The sequence below is a fragment of the Physeter macrocephalus genome, chromosome 7 (genome assembly GCF_002837175.3).
Source record: "Physeter macrocephalus isolate SW-GA chromosome 7, ASM283717v5, whole genome shotgun sequence".
NCBI lineage: Eukaryota > Metazoa > Chordata > Mammalia > Artiodactyla > Physeteridae > Physeter > Physeter macrocephalus.
Genome location: NC_041220.1, coordinates 7394488 through 7417339, shown reverse-complemented (window position 1 = coordinate 7417339; position 22852 = coordinate 7394488). Strand labels below are relative to the sequence as shown.

The following is a 22852-nucleotide window of genomic DNA, read 5'->3' as shown; positions in this document are numbered from 1 at the left end:
CGTGTCCCCTGCATTGGCAGGCGGATTCTTAACCACTGCGCCACCAGGGAAGTGCTGGCCTATTTTTTTAATCAGGTTTTTTGTTTTCTTATTGTTGAGTTTTGAGAGTTCTTTGTTTATTTGGGGTAACAGTCCTTTACCAGATGTGATTTTTGCCAATATTTTCTCCCAGCCTGTGGCTTATCCTGTCATTCTCTTGACATTGTCTTTCACAGAGAGAAAGTTTTAAATTTTAATGAAGTCCATCCAGACTATCAATCTGTTCTTTTATGGATCATGCTTTGTGTTGTATCTAAAATTCATCTCCATACTAGGTTTTCTCCTATGTTATCATGTAGGAGTTTATAGTTTTATTTTTACATTTAGGTCTATGTTCCATTTTGAGTTAATTTCTGTGACTCGTGTAAGGTCTGTGTCGAGATTCATTTGTTTGGGGCTTCCCTGGTGGCGCAGTGGTTGGGAGTCCGCCCGCCGAGGCAGGAGACGCGGGTTCGTGCCCCGGTCCGGGAGGATCCCACGTGCTGTGAGGCGGCTGGGCCCGTGAGCCATGGCCGCTGAGCCTGCGCGTCCGGAGCCTGTGCTCCGCAACGGGAGAGGCCACAGCAGTGAGAGGCCCGCGTACCGCAAAAAAAAAAAAAAAAAAGATTCATGTGTTTGCATGTGGATGTCCAGTTGCTATAGCACCCTTTGTTGAAAAGCCAGCTTTTGCTCCATTATATTGCCTTTGGGCCCTTGTCAAAGACCATTTGTCTGTGAAAAGTAAGATTTGAAGAGGCAACTTTACTTAGCAAAGATCACCCAGATGGTGGGTTCAATAAATTATATATCCCACTGGGGTTAAAGAATTGTTAGGGTCAGATACTTGAGGTAGAGAGTTGAAAGTTATGAATAGTTGGGAAAAGAGTAAGATGTCTGACCTTGAGATTAAGGATGTAATGTAATGACAAGGTATGTATGCATATACGGTGACTCAGTTGTGATTGGCCTTGGGAGGGTGAAGATAAGATAAAGGGCCTTAGAGGCCTGCTGTGTTGGAATGGTTATCTCCATGGATTTTGAACTTATCAACGTTCAGGAGTTGTGGAGAGGATGAGCAATGAGATAAGAGCTCAGATATTCAAGAAATGAAGGGAAGTAGACCAGGGTGAGTTGGTTGTACCTGAATTAATGTGGGTGGTGTGGTTTGGTGATAACGCATTCGATGACTGAGGAGATTCAGAGAGGGAAGCAGGACAATTATCTAGAAACATGGGTGGCACCCATCTCCCAATCCTGTGCTGCCAGGGCTGTGGTGGGAGCATGGGAAGTCACCATTGTACAGGTAAGATAATAATTTCGTATTTTGTTCAATACTCTTTGTGATGCACTTGAGAAAATTAACTGTTTTTATTAGGATAGTGTCAGGATCAGAGATAGGTATCCAGGGGACTGATATGCCAACTGTAGTTAAAATAGGCTAGAGACAGAGGAGAAGAGAGAGATCAAGAATAAGGCTATTTATTATACAACCGCCAGTGAGACGTTACAGGCATATTGGAAGAAGGGATGACATAGCAGGACAGTTGGAGGAAAACCAGGAAAGACGCTGCATAAGGAAGGAATTCCAAGAAGAGAACAGGCAGCCATCCTTAGATTCTCAGGAGCCCTCAACACAATAAGGGGTGGAAGGCCTTATATTGACCCTTTCCAGAGCTGAAGACTGAAGCACAAAGAAATAAATGATTAATCTGAATTGCATGACTGATTCCAACGTGCTAGAGCTGAAGCCAGAGCTCAGCCTTCCTATGAGTGCCATAGAACAAACAAAACAACCAAGTCCCAGCTGAATCCTGTAGTTTCTGTTCTTGGCTTTATCATCGCTATAATTGTCGTTATAATTAATCACATGCTAATACACCCTAACTTGAACAGAAAATTATTCTTGATTCTTTTTTAGCATAATGTATATTTAACATAAATTCAACAGAAAACAAGAAGACACAATCAAAAGAAAATATAAAAGTATAATCAGAGGGAAATGTTTGCACACGATATTGTATAATTGGTTACAGAAAATCATTTTTATTTCACAAAACAGTGATTTCAAAGTGTCTCTCAGTGAGGTAATTGAGCCACTTTCGCTGGGAACTCTTCTTTCCCTGTTTGCAGTTGCACGTGCGTTTATTGTTAGGTGGTGGTGTCGTGCGTGCTGCGTGACTGAACAGTGATGCCAAAGGGAGAGTCAAGGGTTGGTTCTGGGGGAGGCGAGGGCCGTTGTCCCTCCACTCCCTGCATCCAAGTGGTAGCTCAGCGCTCACTGAGTATCCCCCCAGCAGTGTATGCAGTCAAAGCCTCTACTTATCATCAGTAAACCAGAAAATAAAAAGCAAAATTAGCAACACCCACCCTCCATGTGCACCCTGGTCAGAACAGAAGAGCGTCCATCGGGAGACTTCCCTCAGTTTGCGGGACAACAGGCTTGGAGATGGAACCCCTCAAACCCATCAGCTGTCCTTCCTGCCCCCATCTGTACTGTGCACCGTGCACCTCAGGCTTCGGAAGGGCGGGGGGGCTGACCGCATAAGCAAGGAACCGCAGAAATACATCCGGCCCCTCTTCTGGTCCAGGTGGCGGGTGTTAGGGTTAGGTTGAGACAGTTTCTTTTACGCAGCAAACACGGTGCTTGTCCTTGGCCAGGCCTCACTGTTTGAGCCAGTTCCTCAAGCACCCAGGAAGTGTAGCTGTCTCAGGTGAGCAGCTTATCCTAAAATGATTGATTCCTTTCTAGTGGAGGGTTTAATTGGCACTTTTAAAGAAATGAGGTGGTGGGGGCAATGATGAAGCGAAACAGTTCCAAGTAATTGTTACCCTAATTGTAGAAGGAAGTACACAGCACAACTTAATCATTTAAATTGCTGAAAACCGTGGTGCTGTAGACTTTCTATTGATTGCAAATGCATTGTTATACATATGCTTGTTTGTACGTAAAACTACATATATGTGTGCACACGTAAATGAGTGTACTTCTTAGATTTCAGCAAGATGATTTTAAAGTGCCTTCGGTGTGTACCTATCTTCATTCTTACAAAGGCTGGCAGTGAAGCTTATCTCTTCATTAACTGATCATTCATTCATTGATTCTGCATATATTTATTATAAATCCAGATAGCTTTGTACTGAATGTTTGGAGTATTTAGCCAAGATTATGGTTCAATTCTCGCTTTAAATTTTCTTATATAAGTACATGGAGATTTAGACAGTAGACAGCTACAATATAAAGTGCCAAATGCTACAATTAGGTGTACTATAATGACATAGAGGAAAATTGCCAAGCCAATCCAGCCTGGAAGGAAGGTCTACTCTCACAGTTAGCTGAGTCCTAAAGGATGACAGACTTCAACCCACTGTCCCTAATAGGAAATAATATTAATTTGTACTTGAGAGTCAGTGGTCTTGTAATTCTGAATCACCATCTTTTTTTAAAAGCAGCTTTATTGAGACATACTTCCCATATTATATAATTCCCCCATTTAAAGTGTACAATTCAGTGAATATATACTGAGTCACCATCTTGCACTGTTTTATTTTCTGGGATTATGCAAGAAAAATGAGCGAGTGGGTGAAACAATTTATTTGAGGTACTTTGATTAAAGTCAGCCTTAATCCAGGTGATTGAGGAACATCATAAGTGTTCCTCTGCCATTTGACCAGTGATCAAATTTCGAGTAGGTATCGGTTTCTTTTCTGGCTGAATCATCCGCACTGCCTGTGAACACTTCTTTGACGATGTTGGCTCGTGGCTGCCTGACATCTGCTGGCTCCCTGGTTCACTCTTACATGCCGTAATGAGACTTCAGTGAATGTTTTAGGGAAGCTGCTAAGTGTCCCTTCATCTTAACCTAAAAGAAGAATCATTGCTGTTTATTCAAACTTTTATTCAAACACATTTAACAAACACATTTGCTAAACTATGTGTGAAAGGCTCAGTACAGTTTCCTCATGTTTTCTCATATAAATTTTAGAAAGAGCAATTAGCGATTCAAACAAGTGAAGAGAATATTATGTAAATGTTTGATAATTATTTACCCAGGTTCCCTATCCATTTGTGTGCTTAATGAGTTGGAAGAGAATTCTCCATGGGTGTCTTGCATTTCTGCACATTTTGCAGGTGGATGCATCAACTATCTTTCTTCCAAACTATCTTTTCAAAGACGTTTGGATAGCAAACAGCCTTGAAAGGTATAAATGATATCTCCAGCCAGAATAAAGGCAGGTTTGTTTACTGTCCATTATAGTAAAGATAATGTCTCCCTCCAGGGCTTACTGCCTTTTTTTTTTTTTTTTAACGTCTTTATTGGAGTCTAATTGCTTTACAATGGTCTGTTAGTTTCTGCTTTACAACAAAGTGAATCAGTTATACATATACATATATCCCCATATCTCTTCCCTCTTGCGTCTCCCTCTATGCGGCTGCTTCCCACTAGCTATCTATTTTACCTTTGGTAGTGTATATATGTCCATGCCACTCTCTCACTTCGTCACAGCTTGTGAAAGATCTGGGTACCCTAGTTCAGGGTTCCTCTCCAACTGGGAAACCCACTGTGTGTACAGATATCATCAAATCCTCTTTGCATTAGCGTGTGGAAATTTGGGTTCAAGGAACTGGCACAAATATTAATCCTCTGGCTATGGCTGTTGCTGTGAGTAACAAAGTCACTTGCCTCTGATCCTGGAATCTCATGTCTTACGCCAGCATCCATGAAATTAGTGGCTAAATAATTAGCTTGCAAATACACCCTTCACGGTTCTTGACAAATGTTCTCTTAAATTACCTCTTTTCTACCATCATCTTGTTTCCTTACGGTGAAATAAATAAATAAATAAATAATAAATAATTCCCCTTTTTCAGTTTTTTAATTGAAGTGTAGTTGATTTACAATATCGTGTTAGTTTCAGTGAACAACAAAGAGATTCAGTTATATATTTTTTCAGATTATTTTCCATTATAATTTATTATATGATAGTGGATATCGTTCCCAGTGCTATATAGTAAATTCTTGTTGCTTATCCATTTTATGTACATTAGTTTGTACCTGTTAATCCCATACTCCTAATTTATCCCTCTCCCAGGTCCCTTTCCCCATGGTAACCATAAATTTGTTTTCTATGTCTGTGAATCTGTTTCTGTTTCATATATAGATTCATTCATATTATTTTTAGACTCCATATATAAGTGATATCATATAGTATTTGTCTTTCTCTATCTTACTTCACTTCGTATGATATTTCCTAGGTCTATCTATGTTGCTGCAAATGGCAATATTTCATTCTTTTTTATGGCTGAGTAGTATTCCATTATATATATATATAAAATATACCACATCTTCTTTATCCCTTCATCTGTTGATGGACCTTTAGGTTGCTTCCATGTCTTGGCTATTGTGAATAGTGCTGTTGTGAACACTGGGGTGCATGTATCTTTTCAAATTATGGTGTTCTCCAGATATATGCTTAGGACTGGGATTGCTTGGTCATGTGGTAGCTCTATTTTCAGTTTTTTAAGGAGCCTCCATACTGTTCTCCATAGTGGCTGCACCAATTTACATTCCTATCAAAAGTGTAGGAAGGTTCCCTTTTCTCCACACCCTCTCCAGCATTTATTATTTGTAGACTTTCGGATGATGGCCATTCTGACCAGTGTGAGATGATACCTCATTGTAGTTTTGATTTGCATTTCTGTAATAATTAGTGATGTTGAGCAGCTTTTCATGTGCCTGTTGGCCGTCTGTATGTCTTCTTTGGAGAAATATCTATTTAGGTCTTCGGCCTATTTTTTGATTGGGTTGTTTGTTTTTCTGACATTGAGTTGTACGAACACTTTGCCTGTTTTGGAAATTAAGCCCTTGTCGGTTGCATTGTTCACAAATATTTTGTCCCATTGTGTAGGTTGTGTTTTTGTTTTGATAATGGTTTTTTTTGCTGTGAAAAAGCTTTTATATTTTATTAGATCCCATTTGTTTATTTTTTGCTTTTATTTCTTTTGCCTTCAGATACTGATCTAAGCAAATATTGCTATGGTTTATGTCTGAAAATATTTTGCCTATGTTCTCTCTAGGAGTTTTATGGTATCGTGTCTTATATTTAGATCTTTAAACCATTTTGTGTTTATTTTTGTATATGGTGTGAGGGAGTGTTCTAAGTTCATTGATTTATGTGAAGCTGTCCAGCTTTCCCAACACCGCTTGCTGAAAAGACTGTTTTTTCTCCATTGTATATTCTTGACTCCTTTGTTGCTGATTAATTGACCATAGGTGTGTGGGTTTATTTCTGGGCTCTCTATTCTTCTCCATTGATCTATGTGTCTTTTGTGTGTGTGTGTGTGTGTGTGTGTGTGTGTGTGTGCGCGCGCCAATACCATGCTGTTTCGTTTACTGTGCTTTGTAGTATAGTCTGAAGTCTGGGAGGGTTATGCCTCCAGCTTTGTTCTTTTTCTTCAGCATTGCTTTGGCAATTCTGGATCTTTTCTGATTCCATATAAATTTTAGGGTTATTTGTTCTAGCTCTGTGAAAAATGTCATGGGTGATTTGTAGGGATTACAATAAATCTGTAAATTGCTTTGGGTAGTATATACATTTTAACAATATTAATTATTTCAATTCAAGAGCATGGGATATTTTTCCATTTTTTTGCATCATCTTTCATTTCCTATATAGTTTTATCATTTTCAGCATATCGGTCTTCCACTTCCTTGGTTAGGTTTATTCCTAGGTATTTTATATTTTTGACACAATTTTAAATGGTATTATTTTTTACTTTCTCTTTCTGATATTTCATTGTTAATGTAAAGAAGTGCAACAGATTTCTATATATTAATCTAATATCCTGCTATCTTGCTGAATTCATTTATTAGTTCTAATAGTTTTTGTGTAGAATCTTTAGGGTTTTCTGTATAGAATATCAGGTCAATAATTCTTTTTTAAAAAACTCATTTAATATGTCTTTTTTCCTTGTACCTGTATTCTTTATGACAAATATTTGCTAGATGATAACAGCTATAGCAGCTTGTACCTTCCCAACTCAAGCAGCATATTTCTTAAGGAGTATTTTTTAAATTAAGCTGTACAGAGCCTCAGTGGGCCTTGTGGTTGGATTGTGAGCAACTTGAAGGGTCTGTCCCATTTCAAACATGGCAGTTCCACTCTTATATGTTCTATGTGTTACATATCTGTCTAATGTTTCAGGCTGTAAATGAATGAATAAAGGAATATATAACAAGGAAATGTTTTAAATCACTATTCTATATGATGCATGTAAAAGGTTTCTAGTCTGGGAGAGAGCTGCTTAGGAACTGGTGCGCATGCTTTTCCCACCTTATTTCCCTGCTTAACTTAAAAATGTGAAATTCAGTGAGTAGATGAGGCCATCCGACATTTTTAAAAAAATTTTCTTCATGTTCAAAATTAACTTGTTAAGATGACAATGGGCTGAGGGTTCTTTTTTTTAGTTTCTGTTTTTTTTTAATCTGTGGAGACCCTTTACTGCTTCATTGAACAGGTTCGGGTTAATAGCGTCCAGTCTCATTTGATGATGGTGAAGTAGAAAGCAGGACACGATCTTGTACAATAATTATTTGCCATTGTGTGTGTTATTAATCACCACTTGGAGGATGATTATCAAGTCATACATGTCAGAGGAGAAGAAACAAAGTGCAGGGCAGTTTGCTGTGCTTTCTGCTGTAGCCTGCTTTGGCTCTGGTTGGATTAACCCTGAGAAGGTGAAGGGAATCAAAGCTCCCCTAATTCCCAGTGGGGAGCAGGTCCAGTCCTCAGGTGGCAGAGGTCCCATCCTGAGGGAACAGGGCACACATTTCAGGGGAGCATTGGACAGCCTCTGCTTGTCCTGTGTGATGATGACTGCTTTTCCAGTTTTTTGTTTCATTTTTGTGAGTTGAGAGAGTTCATAAATTTCCATAGGCAAAAGTACTCCTTTGTGAAACATATTTTGGAATAAATGCTTTGGATATATCCACTGGAAATTTATTTTAAATTTAAAAAATGAGAAAACAAAGCACAAAGCAGGAACAATGTACAAGTAATTTAATTGGGAATCTCAGTTTTGTGTTCTTTAGTTAACACCTTTTATTCTAGATTTTCCTCTTAGACAATCAGGTGTTAAAACTATACAGCATATGAGCTAGTGAAGCCATTTATCTTCATGGGACCTAGGCAAGAAATTGGGAAGACAATTACTCACTTTCTTAGGGTGAAAATGTAATTACTGTTTGTATGCTGCCAAGATAAAGCATGGAAATAATTATTACTAAGACATATACAACAGAGTGATCAAAATTGTGACCTGACAAGATTTTGGTGACCTTTTCTTTCTCACATGGTGTCCCCTGCACTTTGAAGCTTGGCATTGTCTCTGGTGTTTGAGATATAGGTTAATTATACTAAGTAGTATGAAATCAGAAAAATAAAATGAATATAAGCAAGAGTAGCATATTTCAAACTTGCCTGACAAAATTCTCTGAATATTTGTTCATTTATTAGTCACAAGTCTGTTCCTGGTGTTGAACTAGGAAGCAAAGGAAAAAAAAAAAAACAAAAAGAGGCCAGGTTTGAGATCCAACAGAAATTTTACTAGTGATAAAAGAGAGCTGGCTTGTCCTAGGTTAATGACATTTCCAGAATTTGAATATTATGAATCCAAAAATACACAATTATTATAAAAAGTATGGTGGCGCAGTGGTTGAGAGTCCACCTGCCGATGCAGGGGACACAGGTTCGTGCCCCGGTCCGGGAAGATCCCACGTGCCGCAGAGCGGCTGTGCCCATGAGCCACGGCCGCTGAGCCTGCGTGTCCGGAGCCTGTGCTCCGCAAAGGGAGAGGCCACAGCAGTGAGAGGCCCGCCTACTGCAAAAAAAAAAAAAAAAAAAAGCAAGGATTGGTTAAAGATGGCAGAGTGGAAGGACGTGCACTCTCACTCCCTCTTGCGAAAGCAACAGAATCACAACTAGCTGCTGAACAATTATCGACAGGAAGACACTGGAACTCACCAAAAAATATACACCACATCCAAAGACAAAGGAGAAGCTGCAGTGAAATGGTAGAAGGGGCACAATCACAGTAAAATCAAATCTTATAACTGCTGGGTGGGTGACTCACAAACTGGAGAAAAATTATACCACAGAAGTCCATCCACTGGAGTGAAGGTTCTGAGCCCCACGTCAGGCTTCCGAACCTGGGCTTCCATCAATGGGAGGAGGAATTCTTAGAGAATCAGACTTTGAAGGCTAGTGGGATTTGACTGCAGGACTTCGACAGGACTGGGGGAAACAGAGACTCCACTCTTGGAGGGCACACACAAAGTAGTGTGCGCATCGGGACCCAGGGGAAGGAGCAGTGACCCCAGGGGAGACTGAACCAGACCTACCTGCTAGTGTGGGAGGGTCTCCTGGAGAGGTGGGGGGTGGCTGTGGCTCACCGTGAGGACAAGGACACTGGCAGCAGAAGTTCTGGGAAGTACTCCTTGGTGTAAGCCCTCCCAGGGTCCGCCATTAGCCCCACCATAGGGCCTGTAGGATCCAGTGCTGGGTCGCCTCAGGCCAAACAACCAACAGGGAGGGAACTCAGCCCCACCCATCAGCAGTCAAGGGGATTAAAGTTTTACTGAGCTCTGCCCACCAGAGCAACAGCCAGCTCTACCTACCACCAGTCCCTGCCATCAGGAAACTTGCTCAAGCCTCTTAGACAGCCTCATCCACCGGAGGGCAGACAGCAGAAGCAAGAAGAACTACAATCCTGCAGCCAGTGGAATGAAAACCACATTCACAGAAAGATAGACAAAATGAAAAGGCAGAGGACTGTGTACCAGATGAATGAACAAGATAAAACCCCAGAGAAACAACTACATGAAGTGGAGATAGGCAACCTTCCAGGAAAATAATTCAGAACAATGATAGTGAAGATGATCCAGGACCTTGGAAAAAGAATGGAGGCAAAGACTGAGAAGATGAAAGAAACGTTTAACAAAGATCTAGAAGAATTAAAGAACAAACAAACAGAGATGAACAATAGAGTAACTGAAGTGAAAAGTACACTAGAAGGAATGAATAGCAGAATAACCGAGGCAGAAGACTGGATAAGTGACCTAGAAGACAGAATGGTGGAATTCACTGCCATGGAACAGAATAAAGAAAAAAGAATGAAAAGAAATGAGGACAGCTTAAGAGACCTCTGGGACAACATTAAACGCACCAACATTCACATTATAGGAGTCCCAAAAGGAGAAGAGAGAGAGAAAGGGCCTGAGAAAATATTTGAAGAGATTATAGTTGAAAACTTCCCTAACATGGGAAAGGAAATAGCCACCCAAGTCCAGGAAGCACAAAGAGTCCCAGGCAGGATAAATGCTAGGAGAAACACACCGAGACACATAGGAATCAAATTGACAAAAAATAAAGACAAAGAAAAATTATTACAGGCAACAAGGGAAAAATGACAACATACTAGAGAACGCCCATAAGGTTAACAGCTGATTTCTCAGCAGAAACTCTATAAGCCAGAAGGGAGTGGCATGATATATTTAAAGTGATGAAAGGGAGGAACGGACAACCAATATTACTCTAGCCAGCAAGGATCTCATTCCGATTTGACAGAGAAATCAAAAGCTTTACAGACAAGCAAAAGCTAAGAGAATTCAGCACCACCAAACCAGCTCTACAACAAATGCTAAAGGAACTTCTCTAAGTGGGAAACACAAGAGAAGAAAAGGACCTACAAAAAAAAACCCCAAAACAATTAATAAAATGGTAATAGGAACATATATATCGATAATTACCTTAAATGTGAATGTATTAAATACTCCAACCAAAAGACACAGGCTTGCTGAATGGATACCCAAACAAGACCCATATATATGCTGTCTACAAGAGACTCACTTCAGACCTAGGGACACATACAGACTGAAAGTGAGGGTATGGAAAAAGAGATTCCATGCAAATGGAAATCAAAAGAAAGCTGAAGTAGCAATACTCATTTCAGATAAAATAAACTTTAAAATAAAGAATGTTACAAGAGACAAGGAATGACAGTACATAATGATCAAGGGATCAATCCAAGAAGAAGACATAACAATTATAAATATGTATGCACCCAGCATAGGAGCACCTCAATACATAAGGCAGATGCTAACACCTATAAAAGAGGAAATCGACAATAACACAATAATAGTGGAGGACTTTAACACCTCACTTACACCAATGGACAGATCATCCAGGCAGAAAATTAATAAGGAAACACAAGCTTTAAAAGACAAAATAGACCAGATAGATTTCACTGATATTTATAGGACATTCCATCTGAAAACAGCATATTACACTTTCTTCTCAAGTGCAGATGGAACATTCTCCAGGAAAGATCACATCTTGGGTCACAAATCAAGCCTTGGTAAATTTAAGAAAATTGAAATCATATCAAGCATCTTTTGCAACCACAACACTATGAGATTAGAAATAAATTACAGGGAAAAAACATGTAAAAAACACAAAGACATGGAGGCTAAACAGTACATTAAGAAATAACCAACAGATCACTGAAGAAATCAAAGAGGGAATCAAAAAATACCTAGGCACAAATGACAACGAAAACACAATGATCCAAAACCTATGGGATGCAGCAAAAGCAGGGAAATTTATAGCAATACAACCCTACCTCAAGAAACAAGACAAATCTCAAATAAACAATCTAACAATACACCTAAAGGAACTAGAAAAAGAAGAACAAACCAAACCCAAAGTTAGAAGAAGGAAAGACATCATAAAGATCAGAGCAGAAATAAATGAAATAGAAACAAAACAGTAGCAAAGATCAATAAAACTAAAAGCTGGTTCTTTGAGGAGATTAAAAAAAATTGATAAACCATTAGCCAGACTCATCAAGAAACAAGACAAATCTCAAATTACTAGCAAACAGAATCCAACAACACATTAAAAGGATCGTACACCATGATCAAGTGGGATTTATCCCAGGGATGCAAGGATTCTTCAATATGTGCAAATCAATGTATGTGATACACCATATTAACATATTGAAGAATAAAAACCATATGATCATCTCAATAGATGCAGAAAAAGCTTTTGACAAAATTCAACACTATTTATGATAAAAACTCTCCAGAAAGTGAGCATAGAGGGAACCCACTTCAACATAATAAAGGCCGTATATGACAAACCCACAGCAAACATAATTCTCAACGGTGAAAAACTGAAAGCATTTCCTCTAAGATCAGGAACAACACAAGGATGTCCGCTTTCACCGCTATTATTCAACCTAGTTTTGGTAGTCCTAGGCACGGCAATCAGAGAAGAAAAAGAAATAAAAGGAATACAAATTGGAAAAGAAGAAGTAAAACGGACACTGTTTGCAGATGACATGAGACTATACATAGATAATCCTAAAGATGCCACCAGAAAACTACTAGAGCTAATCAGTGAATCTGGTAAAGTTTCAGGATACAAAATGAATGCACAGAAATCTTTTGCATTCCTATACAGTAACAACGAAAGGTCAGAAAGAGAAATTAAGGAAACAATCCCTTCACCGTTGAAGCAAAAAGAATAAAATACCTAGGAATATAAACCTACCTAGGAGGTAAAATACTTCTACTCAGAAAACTAAAAGACACTGATGAAAGATATCAAAGATGACCCAAACAGATGTGGAGATATACCATGTTCTTGGATTGGAAGAAGCAATATTGTGAAAATGACTGTATTACCCAAAGCGATCTACAGATTCAGTGCAATCACTATCAAGTTACCAGTGGCCTTTTTTACAGAACCAGAACAAAAAATCTTAAAATTTGTATGGAGACACAAGAATCCCTGAATTGCCAAAGCAATCTTGAGGGAAAAAAAAAAACAGAGCTGGAAGAATCAGACTCTCTGACTTCAGACTTATACTACAAAGCTACAGTAATCAAGACAATATGCTACTGGCACAAAAACAGAAATATAGGTCAATGGAAGAGGATAGAAAGCCCAGAGATAAACCCACACACCTATGGTCCACTAATCTATGACAAAGGAAGCAAGGATAAACAATGGAGAAAAGACAGTCTCTTCAATAAGTTGTGCTGGGAAAACTGGACAGCTACATGTAAAAGAATGAAATTAGAACACTCCCTAACACCATACACAAAAATAAACTCAAACAGCCTCTTCAATAAGTGGTGCTGGGAAAACTGGACAGCTACATGTAAAAGAATGAAATTAGAACACTCCCTAACACCATACACAAAAATAAACTCAAAATGGATTATAAGACTGGACACTATAAAACTCTTAGAGGAAAACACAGGAAGAAAACTCTTTGACATAAATCACAACAAGATCTTTTTTGACCCACCTCCTAGAATAATGAAAATAAAAACAAAAATAAACAAATGGGACCTAATGAAACAAAACCCACCTCCTAGAATAATGAAAATAAAAAAAATAAATGGGACCTAATGAAACAAAAGCTTTTGCACAACAAAGGAAACCATAAACAAGATGAAAAGATAACCCTCAGAATGGCAGACAATATTTGCAAATGAATCAACAGACAAAAGACTAATCTCCAAAATATATAATCAGCTCATGCAGCTCAATATTTAAAAAACAACAACCCTATCAAAAAATGGGCAGAAGACCTAAATAGACATTTCTCCAAAGAAGACATACAGATGGCCAAGAGGCACGTGAAAAGCTGCTCTACATCACTAATTATTAGAGAAATGCAAATCAAAACTACAATGAGGTATCACCGCACACCGGTTAGAATGGGCATCATCAGAAAGTCTACCAACAACAAATGCTGGAGAGGGTGAGGAGAAAAGGGAACCCTCCTGCACTTTTGGTGGGAATGTAAATTGATACAGCCACTATGGAGAACAGTATGGATGTTCCTTAAAAAACTAAAAATAGAGCTACCATATGACCCACCAATCCCACTATTGGGCATATACCCTGAGAAAACCATAATTCAAAAATACACACACACCCCAATGTTCATTGCAACACTATTTACAATAGCCAGGTCATGGAAGCAACCTAAAAGCCCACTGATAGATGAATGGATAAAGAAGAGGTGGTACATATATAGAATGGAATATTACTCAGCCATAAAAAAAGAATGAAATTGGGTCATTTTTAGAGACATGGATGGACCTAGAGATGGTCATACAGAGTGAAGGAAATTCAGAAAGAGAAAAACAAATATCATATATTAACGCATATATGTGGAATCTAGAAAAATGGTACAGATGAACCAGTTTGCAAGGCAGAAATAGAGACACAGACGTAGAGAACAAACATATGGACACCAAGGGGGGAAGCAGGGGAGGGTGGTGGTGGGATGAATTGGGAGATTGGGATTGACATATTTACACTAATGTGTATAAAATAGGTAACGAGTAAGAACCTGCTTTATTTAAAAAAATAATAAAATTCAAAATAAAATTAAAAAGCAAGCCTACTCTATCACATGACATATCGACCAAAACTGCAGTGAAAAATTTAAAAGTAAATAATTAGTATGTAATGAATATATAATTAAGAATGTGCATCTGTCTAATTAGGAAAGTAGAAAATGCTCTGAGTATTTAAACAGCGGGAGTGTAATGCAGGGAGCTGGTGCTGCAGGTAAGGGAATTGCTGATAAGCCGTTCCTCACTCCTCTCTCTGTTACGTGATAGAATTCCTAATTCCTTTCAGATCACCATGCCTCCTTCTTCCCTAAAAAAAACACTAGCATCAAAGCTCATTCTGTCACAATGTACTACCTAATAACTCTCTTTGTTATAATCACCTACAGGCCATTGATCTATCCCCCTTATACCTTGAACATGTTAGCTCCTGGGTAGCGATCTTCAAAATTGTTCTCTATTCTGTATAGAATTGGTATCGCTCTTAAAATTTGTTCCTGTAATAATTGATCCTTCCAATGATCTTGTGTATCCTTTCCTTGTCCTTCAATATCCTAGCCTCCATCCTAACTAAGCCATCTCTTCTTATGGCTATATCTTACACCAGTTCTGTTCAATAGTACCTTCTGCAGTGGTGAGAGTGTTCTGTACCTTTGCTATAGATGGAATGTTTGTCTCCTAAAACTTATATGTTAGAAGCTAATCTCCATTGTGATGGTATTTGGAGGCGGAGCCTTTGGAAGGTGATTAGATCATGAGGGTTGAGCCCTCATGAATGGAATTAGTGCCCTTCTAAAGGAGCTCTCAGAGAGCTTCCTCAGCCCTTTTGCCATGTGAGGATAAAGCAAAGAGATGACCATCCATGAGCCAGGAAGCAATTTCTCACCAGACGGTGAATCTGTTGGCACTTGATCTTGGACTTCCCAGCCTCCGAAACTGTGAGAGGTAAATGGCTGTTGTTTAAGCTCCCCAGAGAATGGTACTCTATTATTGCAGCTGGAACAGAGTAAGACAAGTAAGCAGAAGCCACATGTGGCTATTGAGCACTGCCATGTAGCTAGTATGACGAAGGGAGTGAATTCTAAGTTTACTGAATTTTACTGAACTTAAATAGCCACATGTGGCTGCTGTCTTATACAGTGCAGCTTAGACCTTGTCATTAACAATAACTATACCCACTTCTTAATCTCTTTGCCATGTACATCTCTCTCTGACCACCCTGCCTGTACTCCTAGCTCACTCTCTCTGGAATCCATCTCCGACAGTCTTTAGACGTTCTCCCCGAGACCTTGAATCCATTGATCTGACCACTGTTCACTGTCTTTAGTCCAGTGAGCTTCTCAGTGTCCTTCTTACATAACTTAGATTCCTCGATCCATCACTGTAATCACTCCCTTGTATGTACCATTCATCTTACTTGCCCTTCTTCTCCTTCTAGTATTTGGTTGGAAAACTTCTAAGCCTTGTTAAATCTAATTCTTTGCCTATTCTGGACACTTAGCTGTGCCCTGAACGTGACTGAAGAAAAACAAGCCTCCCATGCCTCCATTTAACTTCCTGGCCACTTACCACAAGCAGACCGACCCATAGAGCTACTCATCAGTCCCTATTTCTCTAGCTCACTCACTCTCTCACTAACCTAACCAGCTACTTTATACCTTCAGCCTGAGACCCCTGAGGCCTCCTCTCTCATCCTCCCTCTCAAGTGATGTCCTTGCTTTGTTTCTCACCAGAAGAGAAGCAACCAGAAGAGAACGTCCATGAATCCACAAGCCCTTCCACCATCATCTACCCATGCACTGATCCATGCCCATACACTTGACACTTCCCTCTTTTGGCTGAGTAGTTAAAGAGTCCACGATCTCAGCTGAGGCAATGCCTCAACTTGTGTGTTAGATACAATTTCCTCCATCTTACTCAAAGTCACTGGAGAAATTCTTCCAGAAATCAGCAGTATTTCCCTTGTACTCCATCATTCCCATCAGCATTCAAGCATATGCCATCTTATGTTTAAGATATGCCATCTTAAACAACAACAAAAGACCTCATAACCCAACATACCATTCCTACTAAGCCCATTTCTCTATTCCCATTTACAGAAAAAAAAAAAAATCCTCAAAAATTGTCCATATTTTCTGCATTCAGTTAATGCCTTCCTTTTCTCTCTTGAGCCCCACTCAAGCAAGCTTTCTCCTTCTTCATCAAAACTGCACTGTCATGGTCACCAGTGACCTTCGCCTTGCTAATTTAATGGTCAAGTCTCAGTTGTCTTCTGACAGAGCATTTGATCTATGTGGTTAATTCCTCCTCCTTATAACTGTCCCCCGAGTTGACTCCCAGGACACCCCACTCTCTCATGGTTAACCTCCTCCTCACTTCATTAGCTGCTGTTTTTCCTCAGACTTCTTTACTGGCTCTGCACATTCTCCTTATTTATCAACTGTGGACTCCTCTGGGGCTGAACCCTTAAACCTCTTCTCTATTTTTACTTACTCCCTAAGCGATTTCATCCATCTCTTGGCTTTAAAACTCAGCTACATGCTCGTTACTCCCAAATTTATACCCGCATCCCAGATCTCTCTCCTGCAATCTATACTCATGTATCTAACTCTCTTCTTGACACTCCTCATGGAGTCTAATAAACACTGCAAATTTAAATATGGTTAAAAAAAATTTCTAATCTCCCCCTTCTCAAAAACCTAATGTTTTTGTTTTTGTTTTTGGCTGCGTCAGCGGCATGCGGGCTCTTAGCTCCCTGACCAGGGATCGAACCTGCTCCCCCTGCAGTGCAAGTGCAGAGTCTTAACCACTGGACCACCAAGGAAGTCCCCAAATCCTAATGTTTTATATTGCTCCCATCTCATGAAATGACCACTCCATTGTCCTAATTGCTCTGGTCCAAAACCTCAGGGTCATCCTCTATTCACCTCCCTCAAACGACATCCAAACCGTTAAAAATAAATCCAGAACCTGGCTACCTGTCTTCAGGGCTTACCCAAGCCATTGTCGTCTTTCTGCCAGCTTTACTGCAAGTGCCTCTTCATTGGTTTTACTAAATTACCCTTCCTCCCTCATCACAACGAAGTAACTAGAGCAAAACTTTTATTGCCACATTAAATGTCTGCTCCTTGGTTCATTCCCCACTGCTTTCCAGTAGAGCTTAGGAGCCTACCAGTAGAGCTGGAGTTCTTGAAATTCAAGTCGTGAAAAGCTCTTCAGTACTGATGGCCACGCTCTTTGGCAACAGATTCCCTGACCTTCCCTCCCCAGCCTTTCCAAAGCTTATGCAAGTCTCTAGTGACTTACACGAAAACACTACATACTTGGAATACAAAGAATGCCTTCTGTTTTCCTGAGTGAATCTGACATACACTCTGCAGGGAAATAATCTTCCTATTGAAGCTATAGCCTTCTTCATTTCCTTCAGATATCTACTCCCTACTCTGTATTAAATAATACCCCCATTCTGCAACCCCTTTTCCTGCTCTCTAGGCATTGGTTTATCTCCACAGCACTTATTACCAGCTGACACACTTATATTGACTCATTTGTTTAGTGTCTGTGTCCCCGCAGCAGAAAGTAGGCTTCTTTCGGCAGGGATGCTTTCTCTTTAATTCAGTGCTACATTCTCATTGCCAGAAGCAGGTCTAGCATATAGTAGATTCCTAATACGTATTTGTTGCGTGAAAGGAGGAATAAATCTGGTTGTACTTAAAAAATGAACATAACACTAACTAACGTTTAAATAGTGTTTGCTATTTGCCAGAAACCGTTGTAAGGGCTTTATATAGTATTAATTCATTTAATCCTTCCAGCGACACAATGAAGAAGTCATTTTCACTCCGTTTTCCAGGTGAGGAAACTGAGGCACATGTAGATCAAGTAATTTGTCCAAAGTCACACAGTTAATGGAGGTCAAGGGTCAGGGTTTGATCAGTCCGCTGGCTCTAAAATCTTATGTCTGGCATTTTATTGGGACTCAAAAAACAAAGAAAGAAACAATAAAGAATAAAAATGGGGAGGGGGCTCATTTTTCAATTTCAAAACACCTTGAATATTTTGTAATATAAACATAGAAAATTATTTTTACTTACTAATTCTGACACAAAAACATCAGAACTTACAGTATACATTCCTACATTTAAACTGTAACAAAAATAGTATATGGTATTTATTATTAAGATTTCTTTTTGATCTGCAGATAGTGGTCTGAAAGTAGTAACTTAAAAGGTGGATTTTTTATAAGGGCATGTGCGGAAGTGTAGTAAGAGGGTGATACAGTTTTCAGAGTCACCACCTTGGGAATGCAGGACTTCTGGTCTATAAAACAGAGTGTAAAAGGGAGATAGGATCAGGACATGATTCTCATTGCACGTGAGGGAGGAACAAATGTTACTCAGGAGATACTCAGGCAGTCCTGGGACTAAGGTCTGAGAAGTTTAATCAGGATCTCTTCCGTCAATCTTTTATCTATTATCTTAACCTCTTCCACCCTGTAACACACATTTGTCAAATGTGTTTGGCTGTACTATGTGGTGGTGAGACACAATTCCTGCTCTGATTACATTTAAAATTAAGAAGGAACACGTAAGAAATCACCATATTATGTAGCCTCTTCGTTAAATGTGAAGCCTCTGGACTCCCACACCCTGGGTTTCGGTCCTGGTTCTAAGACTATATCTGAGCAAGATATTTAACCTTTCTGTACCTCAGTTCTTTATCCTTAAAGTAGAGATGAAAAGAATATCTACCTCATAGGGTTATGAAAGAATTAAATGGTTTAATATTTATAAAGCACTTAGAACAGTGCATGGCACATGGTAAAAACTCTATAAATGTTACTTGTTAGTTTAATGCAATATACATAATATTACACTAAATTATGATAAACCATTTGTGTCCCCAGAACATGGCATTTCATTCCAGATGGCTCTATTTTCTCCATTCTTTTCCTTCTCCTAACATTTTGTATTGCAGAAGCCTACAGTTCTCTTTTTGGGTCTTAGCTTTATTGTCACACTGCTGTCACATGTACAACGCTTCTGATGCCAGATGTGTGGGAGTTTTCCCCCCAACAATCAGTTCTCTGTGGTACCAGCTGGGTGTGCTACAATTTAACTCAATTCTGACACTTTGTACCTGGAGATAGCGTCAGATCCCACAGGCTGAGGGCTCTGTCCCACAAGACTGCTCCCATCCCACTTCAGATGCCGATCACAAGTAGTAGGTCCCTAGGCCCCCCATAGCTTCTGTCTGACTTGGCTACAACCCCCTTTGCTGGTTCAAATAATTTGCTAGAGCAGCACGCAGAACTCGGGGAAACACGTACATTTACCAGTTTATTAAAGGATATGATAAAGGATACAGATGAAGAGCCAAATGAAGAGACACATAAGACCAGGTCTGGGAGAGTCCTGTGCCTAGGAGTTTCTGTCCCCGTGTACTTGGGGTGCATCACCCTCCCAGTATGTGGATGTATTGAGCCACTTGGAGCGCCTAGAAACCTGCACTGTGGGGATATTTATGGCCGCTTCTTCACATATAGCCACGATGGATCACGAGCTCTGTCCCAGCCCCTTTCCCCTCCCTGGAGGATGGGGCTGAAAATTCCAAGCTTCTAATCATGGCTTGGTCTTTCTGGTGACCGGCCCCCTTCCAGGAGCCATCCAGGAGCCCACCCTGAGTCGCCTTATCAGACCAAAGATGCTTCTAATGCTCTTACCACTTAGGAAGTTACAAGGGTTTTTGGAGTCCTGTGCCTGGAACCAGGGAGCGAAAGACCAATACATAGATTTTCTATTTTCTCACACATGTCGTTCCCTGATTCCTCAGTAACTCCAGCTTGTTATTGAAACTCAGGTAAAGCATCAACTCAGAGCTCAAATAGCATTTATTATAGCATATGTAATAGTTGATACAACTTACTGTGGATGTTGATTTACTTAGACACATTTTTCTGGCTCACAGGGACCGTAATGAGTGATCTTGCATCCTCAGCGTCTAGCACAGTGTCTGGCGTGTAGCGCGGGAGTTAAGCAGGAAAAACGAAACAGTGCTTGCTGAGCACAAAACAGTGAGGCTATTGGAGCGATGTTATGCTCTCCAAGAAGAGGGCCTCAGGCGACCTCCCAAGAACCCTGCAGAAGTCTTGTGTCTTGATGAATTTCCACTGTCTGTCTGATCCTCAGCCTTGAGAGCTTAGAAAACGAACTGGAATGCACACCAATACTTTATTCATTTCTCAGGAGTGGACGCTGACCTAATTAATCAGATAAATGAAGCCAGACTGCAGTTTATCAATTAACTGTGAGAAATGACTCTCACACAGACAGGAATACTCAAAGTGCAAAGATGAGTGTGTTTTCTAGCTAAGGACAGACGTTTGGGAGGATCTTCAATAAATACATGTTGAATGAAGAATGAATTCAGGTAGAAATACTCAAGGGATATTTTTGGGTTGGAAAGTGTGGTATTTGAAGGTGTTGAAATGGAAAAGTCTTTTAAGCATGAGAATTTGGGGCTGGGTGAGAAGAGGATTCAGAGCAAAAGTTTAGGTGATCCTTGACTTTTTCATCTTATCTTTCAAAAATACCTCTTCATCTTACAGGGGGAGGGTTCCTTGTGTCTGAAACCTGATATGGGCTTTGAACTTTTTAGCATCAAGGATCTTGCAGATTTTCTCCTGCTAAATGCCCCTTCTTTCAAAACCCTCATCAAGGAAGATGAAACTTGCCTTTCACTTTGGAAGTGAGAAATCCTAGATAGGTTCTCTCCAGTCATAAAAGGTTTTTCTTCCTTCAATTACATTTACATTTTCTCCTTTTTTTTCTCTATATGAACAGAACAATCTCCAGCCCCCAACCTCTTCTTTGCTTACTATACTGACCTTATTAATCTCAAGATTTGGGTGATTTTTGGTAATGCCTACCTAGCGTCTATTTTCTTTACAAACTGCCTCACCATAGCTTAAACTAGGGGTCTCCAAATTTTTGTTTATTGAGTCTCTTTATTCTTTAAAAATATTATCACACATTTCCAAATATATTTTATTTTGCTATATTTGTTAATAAGCTATATACAATAAACTATATGGTGGATCATTACATTCGGTAGACTATAAAACACATAAAAATAGAAATTAAAAAAGTGATAGTGGTGAAAAAAGTATACATTTAAAATGTATTATATTATTATATTTTAAATGTTATCCATGATGATGATGATGTCATGCAATTATTTAGTTAATATTTCAAAGTCCAAAGCACAGAGATAGCCGGGCACACCTCCGGTGATAGAGGACGGAAAGCAAGTTTCAAATCATAATCCTGAAGTTTGTTGTTTTTGTGACCCTGAGATCTGACTAAATCATCCCTACTTTGTCACTGTAATACGCCTGATGAAGGGCTTGCTATCCCTTTTGACAATTATATTTTGCCTGTGTTACTTTATTGTTTATTTTCAATCTATGGTTTCTTTTAAGGTAGCTCTACGCCACTTGTCCAACGAATGAAGGTTAATTTACTAAACCAGATTCTGTAACCTTGAAATCCATTTAACAGGGCATGTCTAAACTAAGGGAGGTTGAAATATGCTGCAATTAAATGGCTGAGTGAGGCAGCCCCTGTCCGTTCCTCCTCAGGAGGCATGCTCTCTCCTCCGGAACTTGGGTGATGTGATGTGTGTTACCAGCGTGGGAGAGGATGCTGTGCCAGTCACTGACTAGTACAGCTTAGTAGAGCTTAGTTTTCTTTGTTGTTACGTGTGTGGACATACCTATTTTTTTCATCCTAAGCCCTACTCACGACCTCATTTGTTTGTTCTACGGTGGACTCCCACTGATTTAAATGGAATACTTCTCCAGAATTATCCCCAAAGGTCACCAACTGCAGAGGAAAGTAATTCACACTCCTGGAAATTTGGGCATTAGCTTTAAAATGACAGTCACTAAATTGTTTTGAAGTTTTCTCATTATATCTTTAAAAGTCCTTAAAAGTAAAACAGCTTTAGCATTCAGCATCATATTGATTTTTAGAGAAAGTGTCTTTTCAATAATTAACCATTTTCTAAAATGTCTATTTATACCATGTCTGTCTTCTGGCTTGGTCTGTCTCCTGGCAAATAACTATGTTTATGTAAGTGTGCAAGTTTAAGGATTGCAATTTTGGAACAAAGATAAAAGAGATCTCTTTAAATGTGTTCAGGGTAATTTGAAATAGGTCGGCTCTGTTATGTTGATGTTTCAAAACCCTGGTGACACCAGCAACACCTGTGACCTTCTCAGTACCAAGAGATCTTGGAACCGGTGTCTCTCAGTAAACATGGAGACAAGGGGACTAGGACAGAGGTGCAGCCCCAGTGCTACTTTATCACATTTGTACCCATGACCTCTCAGAGGGAAGAGA

The 22852-nt window shown here is 39.6% G+C and overlaps 1 protein-coding gene and 1 non-coding gene across 2 annotated transcripts in view; one reads left to right on the top strand and one right to left on the bottom strand.

The window, feature by feature from the left end:
* MARCHF1 (membrane associated ring-CH-type finger 1) overlaps positions 1-22852 on the top strand; it is a 544235-nt gene that overhangs the window by 174725 nt on the left and 346658 nt on the right. The window lies entirely within an intron of this gene.
* Positions 17202-17274, bottom strand: TRNAA-UGC (transfer RNA alanine (anticodon UGC)). Its single transcript has one exon. It is a non-coding gene; the product is annotated as a tRNA-Ala (tRNA).